This window comes from Oryza sativa, chromosome 1 (assembly GCF_034140825.1).
Source record: "Oryza sativa Japonica Group chromosome 1, ASM3414082v1".
Lineage (NCBI taxonomy): Eukaryota > Viridiplantae > Streptophyta > Magnoliopsida > Poales > Poaceae > Oryza > Oryza sativa.
The window spans coordinates 28,290,281-28,299,426 of NC_089035.1; the positions used below are offsets into that span (position 1 = coordinate 28,290,281).

A 9,146-nucleotide genomic window follows, 5' to 3' on the forward strand; every position below is an offset into this window, starting at 1 on the left:
TAATATTGCGTCATGAATATTGAAGAGATATGTAAGGCATATCTTTGTTGTATCTCACATCAGGATAATAGATAATAGATGTGCAGAGCTGTGCACACTTTCAAAATACTTCATTATAATTGTTGACGCCTTACAATGGATTCACCTAGCTAACAACAATCATGAACCACACATGGTTATCTGAATCACCGTATGTTTGTAACCTGTCAATCCACTATGACACTTTATGTTTCTAGTTTATATAATCACATGTTTATCTTTAGATTGTTTTTAAAATAGTGGGGACAGTTGAGGAAACGTTGTAGTAACTTGTTTGTGATACTATTGTTGCAGATGCCTTTTAAGGGACAAGTTCTTATAGACGATCGATTTGGAGCATAGTTTATTTTCATTATAGTGTTTTCTTTTATATGAGATATGAGATAGCTTTCTATTTTGGTTTGTTTATAGACTATGTTATGCATTAGCAAAGAAGGAAAAACATGTTTACGGGGGTCTAGATGCCTGATTATGAGATAGGATAAGAAGATTGTACGTTTGAGAATCCCTACGGTAATCGGGTAAATAACTCTATAGGTTTTGTATTCTCTATGAAATCATTGGTTTATTTGTTGTTAATAAAACCAAGAAGGCAACCAATATAAAGTTCGTATCATAAACACCAAAATGGTGTAAGGTGATCTGATACACATATCTCTTGGTATCCAAATGTAATGTTAGATATATGTATGATATTTCGTATACTTAAATTTACTTTTCATTTTAAGGCAAAATTTGCTATATGACACTCAAAGTTGGTGGCATTTGCTATGAGACACCCAAAGAACGTGTATTAGCTGCTGTACACTGCAAAAATGTGGTAATTAGTTGCTAGACACCCACCTCATTATATATTGTTTCCGGTAGAAATAGAGAGAGAAACATTGGTTAAAGACAAGTTTGCCCATGGGCACACTTGTCAATCTCACATATCATCTCTTTCTATTTTCCTCTTCTTCCTCATGCCGCTCTCTTGCCGTTACTCATGCCCCTCGGTGAAGACGACGACCGCCGTCAGCGCCGATGAGCCACGATCGCCCTCTACTTTCTGCATTCCTCAATCTTCGCTTGATGCCATCTCCGTTCCATCTAATTTTGTCCCATCCCATGCAGCGGTTGAACGGGAACGCGGATCATGCCCTCGCTGCCCTGGAGCGCGCTCTGAGCATCGCCGCCGCGACAGCATCGCCGTTCCCGTCGATCGGGTGAAGCTAAGGCCGAGCCACCGTACCATCTTCATCACGACGACCTCCTCTTCGGAAGCCCCAAAGAAACCTAGCCAATGGTGCAGCGAGCTTGGAGATCGGCATCATCTTCTCCAACTCCGGCCGGCGAGCTCCATATTCAATTCCACCCGCTCCAGTGAGCCACCATTCAATCCATCGCACATAGAAGCTCCCTAGGACGTCCATAACACCATCCGTGTGCATACATGGCAGCTCTTCGAGTAGATCGAGCCGTTGTCGTCAACACGGAGTTTTTCCTCGCCGTCGAGCCATTCCAACCGAAGCCGCTGCTGTCCAAGCCTCGACGATCCCTTCCAATAACTTTGGTGAGCCTCCTGGACAAGCGCGGCAACGGGGCGGCAGAGGGGGTAGATGCTAGGCGGGACGGCGGTCGGTAGAGCGGCAGCAGTGTCCCATCGGTGACGTCCTTCATCGCCGATTCCGAGGGCCGCCGCGAGAGACTGCGAGGGAGCGCGACGAGGAGGCCTGGGAGCACGGGCCGGAGCGAGCACAGCAGGGCGGAGCAGCGCTCGCGGTAGGTGGCCCGAGAGCGACGCCGCTGAAGAAGAGAAGAGAAGAAAAGAGAGGAGAAGAAAGAAAAGAGAAGAGAAGCAGGAAGAAGAATAGTGTCCAGGGGCATTTCGGTACTTTCAACGCTCTTTCTCTCTCCGTTTCCACCGGAAATAATATAATAACGAGGCGGGTGTCCAGCAGCTAATTACCACATTTTTGCATTGTTTAGGAGCTAATACATGTTTTTTGGGTGTCTCACAGTAAATGCCACAAACTTTGAGTGTCATGTAGCAAATTTTGCCTTATTTTAAACACTCTTTCCAGTTTAATAATTTCACGTTGTTTTCAAGGGTGGATGTAGAGTATATTAGGGGGGTGCCTAGGAACCCGATCAAGAAAACTTTTTAGCTATACCTATGCACTTCCTCGATACAAACTTAGACACCCGCATCAACTTAAATTCGATATAAAGTAGAGTAAATTAAGCAAGTGGCACCACCCTCCATTCCGTTCTAGCTCCGCCCTGGTTGTTTTGGACAATAACGTAGTCTTCCAATATGATTTTCTATTATAATATATAGTAAATATATTTTTAATTTTATTAAAGCAGATTTTAGGACTAATCTATATATTCCTTCTGTAAAAAAAAACAAGAGGGCAAACCTGACTATGAATCTGGATATTTGGACAGATGGAGTATGTTCTAGCGCACTATAATTGAATAGGCAGGTCAGATCAAATCCATCTTTAGAAAAGCAGGAGTGCAAAGGAATAAAAAAGAGCAGAGATGAAAAGAGTTTTGCCATGCTTCATCCATTGGATCCTCATCATCCAAGATATTTGTCGGTGCGGTGATGAGCATTTGCCTACGTGTTCACCAGCTTGACCAATGGCAAGGGGTTTGACCGAATGCACGGTGCCTATCATGTCAACTGGTCGATCGACATAGCAGCCGTACGACCTGCTTGTCTTTAGCCCTCGTCCAACCATCATTTTTTTTCCCCACATTTGCACAGTGGGAGTACGAATCAAACTGTGCGCATCATTGACAAGCGAGTCAATTTGTTAGGTCAGCCAGGTGCACGGTGTCAATCGTCAGTACGTCTGTACGTGTGCCAGTGTACGTGCTCGCGCTTTGTGTTGTGCAGTGCTTGTGCCTCGACCCACTTTTGCCATCGAGTACACGCTCTCGCGGCGCCCGGCGCCATTCACGGCCGGAGCGCGTGAGCAGAGCGAGGGGCCGGAAGCGTATAGCAAGCGCCATGTTTCCAAAGCCGTCGTCGTGCCGAGCCCCGTACCGCTATGGCGCGGGCGCATGTGCGTTGCTGTCAACTTTGCGGTGCCGCGGGCGCGCGCGCGTGACGGCCTGTGCGGCCCGGGGGGGGGGGGGGGGGGAGGGGCGGGGTGGCGATGGAATAGAAAGCAGAGGAAAGCAACGCAACGCAATGCAGCCGCGCGCACGGGGGGTCACCGGGCGGCCGGGATCATGACCATATCCACACCTCTCGTGCCTTTTCCTCTCTCTCTCACTCTCCCTGTCGTGCCGGCGGATCGGCGAGCGGTGGTGGGCTCCGTGAGCTATCGACCTATCGTCGCGCGCGCGGCGCGGTGGGGTGGCGTGCGGTGCGGGGCCGGAGGAGCGGGAGAGGTCGCGATCGCGATCGCGCCGGGGTGGAGCTGTCGGTGCTAGTTGTAAAGTCCGTGGCTTGGCTTGCTGCGCGCGCCTGCGGCTGCAGCTGCGGGCGAGGGTCACGTGCCTCGTGCGGTTACGTACCTTTGCTTTCCTTTGGGCGAAGGTGGGGAACGTGGGAGGGATGGGGACGCCGCTGCCGGCCGCGGATCGTGCCGTGTGATTCATGAGAAAATTGCAATATTAGTACGGTAAACATTGGGGTTTTGCTGTTTTGACACTTTAAGTGGATGACAAATAAGTCTATTTATGTCTATGAAATATGGGTCTAATATCTTTATAGTAAAAATTAATGTTTGCAGTGTCATAATTGCAAATCCCTGGTGATTCAACAGGCTGCCCCGGCCCTCAAGGCTAGAACAATATTCTGCTTTTCGCCGGTTCGGCCCGGCCAGGACCAAAATATGTTTTTTAGGGTACGTAGCTGGTAATCAAGTGGTGTTCTAGCTCTCCGTGCTGTTTGATTGTCTTTTTGAATGGATAACTTTTTTTAATACAAACGAGAGGAGTCGGTTTGTATCCGGTGAAATAAACTGCCCCGTTATAAAGCGAGCTAAAATACGTTACAAACACAATTGATGGTTTTATTTCACGGCGCATGGGCAACATAAGAAAGAACTTAAGCAGATCACATTGTCAGTCATCACGCATGTGCTTCCGTAGGAAATCAAGGTAGGTTCGTGAACGACCGGTCGTACATACGTTTGCTCCACTAATAATTGATGACACTTCTTAATTACTAGCTACTAGCTAGGATTTGGGCAATATTATGTTTGATTTGCATGAACAAGGAATCGTCCTGTGCATGATGAGGATTGCCAACTGCGCGTGGAAAAGAACCTCGTCTGATCTTAATTAAGGAATCATGCGAAAGGCCTTGCCATGTTTGTAGTTCAGGCAGGCAAGCAGCCGGCAGCTAATGCATCTATATGATCTCATGGCGCTGAGGCCGCGAATGGCTGAGCAATGGCACCAATCATCAATATATCATGCAATGGAATATATGCGCAAGTCCCCTCGTGACTCCGCGTGACGAGACACCATGTTTTACCTGGCATTCAGCCTGTTGGTCGTCGGCCGGGATGTTAAGGCACCGTACAGCTACTTGGTTTAGTTGCACTGCCACTGCCTTGTCACTTGCGTTTTAAAAGAAAAGATCAATGCATTGTCATTGTTGCTGATCATCTCCCTGGATTTAACTTAAGTACTCCTAGTTGCACCGTGCAAGTGTTCCGAAACAAAGAAGAGTAGTTTGCACCTTGTTTGCAGAGACAATTCGGATTGAATGTTAGTATGGATCGAAGCTTCGCCGGCACCACGCGCACTTGGATGAATTTGCATGTTCACTGCTCACCGGCCGCAGCTTGCTGTTGGCCTGTTGCTGATGCAGTGATGTACATGTCCCATTGGCACATACGGAGTACTCCAGTCCAACTAGCTTTGGCCAGCGTAGGTGAAAAGTTACCGAATCTTATCTGTTTAGTTCACGCTAAAATTGAAAGTTTGATTGAAATTGAAACGATGTGACGGAAAAGTTGGAAGTTTGTGTGTGTAGGAAAATTTTGATGTGATGAAAAAGTTAAAAGTTTGAAGAAAAAATTAGGAACTAAACTAGATATGCTTCTAGTTTTACCGTTCCAGCCACTCCTGGATAAACCTGGCTGCCACAGCAACGAAATAACATGTGCTTGGAGATCAACCGGTTGACGGAGCAAACTAGCTATTCCCAGATCAAACATGATTACTGGATCTTAAATATAGGCATGTTTAGGCTGCATCCATGGGTCGACACGTGTGCTGTACTGGTGTGTAATGCCCCGGTTGATCCATGATCCCTGGCTCCCTTCATGGGCTCATGGCCTTGTCCGATCCCCACCCATGTACAAACACACACAAGCTGCTGCCAACCGGGACCTCCCGGAAAGCTGGCACCAACAAAGCGTTCCCGTTGTGTTGCGCCCGCGCGCGGCCCACACACGCGCACACGCGCTACGCGTGACCGGCGCTAGCGTCCACCACCCAGCCTGCCGCCTGCCGGCCATAGGCGGAGATGCCTGGGCACACGGCCGGCCCGCCATGGCCTACGTGACGTGACAAACTGGACAACCCGTCTCGTACGCCCTCGTCTGCAGGGTACAGGCTACAGCCCGCCGCCGTCGAATTGCGGAACGGCGTGTGCCCCGTGCGGCCGGGTTTCGGCACAGCTCTGCAAGCCCGCACGTACGCGGCACGCGCGATCGATGGTTTGTCTACCCCTACCTACCACGAGTAGAGCTACTATGCGGCCTTGGAAGTTTGCCTTGTGCCGTTGTGCTGGTGTCCCGGACTCCCGGTTGGCCGGTTGATAGGCATGTTGGGGAGTTCACGGTTCAGTGTCTCGGAGACTCGGATAATGTTCTATGCGTGGGCATGATCATTAAACGGGCTCTGTCCGTGACTGGGGGACATCCGGCCCAGTACGGTCCAGTAGCGGAGCTCTCGGTGAAACGCTGAAAGAGAGAGCCCACGGTCAGATAGTTTATGTAAGTGCAAGAGCGAAGAATAGTTACTGGAGTATCTCCGTTACAAAATAAATTTATTTTTCGTCTATCTCACACATACCAATACAAAAGAAAAAAACTAAAATACTATTGTTTTATCAAAGCTTAATATAACTTTCTTACTTTAACTACTCCCAATACAATTATTACCTACTTTTACAAACTTCAATGCAATGATTACTCTAAAAATGAACTTATTTTGGTACAAATAGAATGAGCTAAAAATACTTAATATGAGGCAAAGGAAATAACATCCTTGTACGTGTACAACCTACATACACATCCATGGCCCATGTACATTGGTTGTACATTGGATTAGGGCCGTTGTAGTATGTTTTTTTTTTTTAAAACAAGTTTATTTAATTATCATTTATTTTATTGTGACTAGGTTCTTTAAGCATGGTTTATATTTTTAGATGTTTGCAGCAAGAATTAAATATGACAAATGGTTAACTGTATGCCAAAAATCAGTGATGTTTTATATTAAAAAACGAAGGCAGCATATGAATTAATTGTGGTGGTGTTGGAGCGTGTACCTACAAAGTAAGTGGGGTGTTTGCAAACTGAGGGCCTGTTTAGATCCTCCAAAATAGCAAAAGTTTTGCCGTTTTGGACCACTTTTTGGCAAAATGATCTAAACACTAGTAGCAAAAAGTAGGCAAGTTGACATTTGTAATTTGGGAGTCCATAGCAGCAAATTTAGCAAAAAAAAAAAAAGCATCGGGCCCGTGCATGAGAGAGACAGCAGCAATTAATGGCAAAACTTTACCATGTATCTAAACACCAACTTATAAAATTCAATGCTAAATCTTTTGCTACCAAAACTTTTACCAAAAAAAATTTGCCGCAGCAAATTGATCTAAACATGCCCTAATTTGATAAACTGAACAATGAACCTGATAAAATATGCAGTAATAGACTGTCTTGTGATGTGTGATGTTTGCTGTCTGCCTCTTTGGGCTGGCACTGAAGATTGGCTTTTGTTGATGCCTGAAGATGGAAGCTGGATTTTGGGTATGTTTTCAAACTGTATTACTGCAATGTATTGGCAAGCTGGAATCCCCAGCCGATCCTACTAGTCTAGTTAGATTTCTGTTTAGTTCCCGTTTGTTGTTTCTGTATAAAAACCTTTTTGTTTTCTTCAGTTTCATGCAAAGCCGGGTAATGAAAATTGCATGTTCTCTAAAAAAAAGTAGAAGTAATAATAGAAGTAAATGTGCGCTTGATTGAACAAACATGCATGGGATGTTGGTTTTTAGGAATCAAATGTTTGATTCTGACATTAAGGTTCATCATGAATATTAGTAGAAGTTTAGAATATAGGGTATCTGGGCATGTACTCCCTGTTGCCTTAACTTTAGCTTGAGAGTTGAGACTGGCTCGGTTATACTTAAGTACCAGCTAACGTATCACTAAATTAAGGCCGAGTTTAGTTCCAAAATTTTTCTTCAAACTTCTAACTTTTTCATCACATCAAAACTTTTCTACATACACAAACTTACAACTTTTTCATCACATCGTTTCAATTTTAAACAAACTTCTAATTTTGGCGTTAAAAACACACCCTAAGTGGCATCTCTGCCCTGGCTCTTTTTTTAGTTTTTCCATTTTAGCTTAGGGCCATCTTTCTTTCTGTAGCTCTCTATAGATGCAGGAACCCACGCTAGATCCAATCTGAGCAACACTGAAGAAATTAAAGGTGCTCCCATATAAACACCTGAGTCAACTCAAGATGCCGTGACCATGCGCATGCAGTGACGCAACAGGACTTGATCTACTCAGGCCAAGTACAGTGCACATCCCTCCTCGTATGACCTTATCATTATTATACAGTAATGAAACAAGTCTACTTTACATTTGTCTAAATCTTCAGATCAGGTGGAATATAATCTCCGCCGTGTTTAGTTCCAAAATATTTCTTCAAACTTCCAACTTTTCTATCACATCAAAACTTTCCTACAAACATAAACTTCTAACTTTTCTATCACATCGTTCCAATTTCAACCAAACTTTCAATTTTAGCGTGAACTAACACTAGTACGGAAAGGCTTTTTGCATACGGGCAAAAAGCATCTTTGCATGCGGTTGGGGCAACCGCATGTGGGAGAAGGTCTGTAAAAATCACCCTTTTCGCATGCGGCCGGCCCATCCGCATGCAAAAATCCCATTTTCGCATGCGGTTGCTTATACGGGCCGCATGCGAAAATAAATTCAGCAAACAAAAAAAAATAAAAATTCAAAAAATCCTGAACCCTAGACCGCCGCCGCACGGTGCCGGATTCGTCGCCCCCGCCGCCCGCCGGCGTCATTGGCACCGGATCCGTCGCCCACGCCGCCTGCCGTCGTTGCCGGCACCGGATCCATCGCTCACACCGCCCGCTATCGTCGCCGGCACCGGATCCGTCTCCCCCGCCGCCCGCCGTCGTCGCTGGCTCCGGATCCGTCGCCCCCGCCGCCTGCCGTCATCACCGGCACCGGATCGGCCACCCCCGCCGCCCTTGGCGCCGGATCCGCGCGGGGCGGCGCCGCCCGAGGTCGCCGTCGCTGCAGCAGTGAGGAGGGGATGGCGGTGGCGCCGCTGCCCGAGGTCGTCGTCGCCGCGGGGGTGGGCGCCGCCGTCGGATCCGCGTTGGAGGAGGGCGGGGGAGTCGCCAGCGACGACGGAGGGAGGTAGAGGCGGCAGATCCACGCGGGCGGCCGCTCCCGCCCGCCGTCGCCGCGTGCCGCCCTCGGCCGCCGCCTCGCGCCGTGCCGCCCTAGGCCGCCGCCCCCCGCGTGCCTCCTTGCCGCCGCCGCGTGCCGCCGCCTCGCGACATGTCGCCCTCGGCCGCCGCCCCCGCGTGCCTCCTCGGTGTTGCTGACCCCGCCGCGACCTTGCTGTGTGTGAGGGGGAGAGAGAGAGAGGGAGTTGAGGAGAAATAATGGTGGAGTGAAGATAAGGTTGGAGATAAGGCTGCTGAAATTTTGAAGTGGTGGAGAGGGCGAGGAGGCAAATCAGACTTTTAGATAAAAATAAACATTAAATCTAATTTTGTGGTATTAAATGAATTCATGTGAAAAAGTTGTCAAAAACAAAGTTGTAGAGATCATTGAGATCTACCAATTTTCTTTTGGTCATTTCTCCATCTAAGTTTGATT

General features: G+C 47.5%; 1 long non-coding RNA gene across 1 annotated transcript; it reads left to right on the plus strand.

Annotated features, from left to right (window-relative positions):
• Positions 1-966: 966 nt before the first annotated feature.
• Positions 967-2,110, plus strand: LOC9272505 (uncharacterized). The gene is made up of 2 exons (XR_001544937.3): positions 967-1,401; positions 1,479-2,110. It is a non-coding gene; the product is annotated as an uncharacterized lncRNA (long non-coding RNA).
• Positions 2,111-9,146: the final 7,036 nt, after the last annotated feature.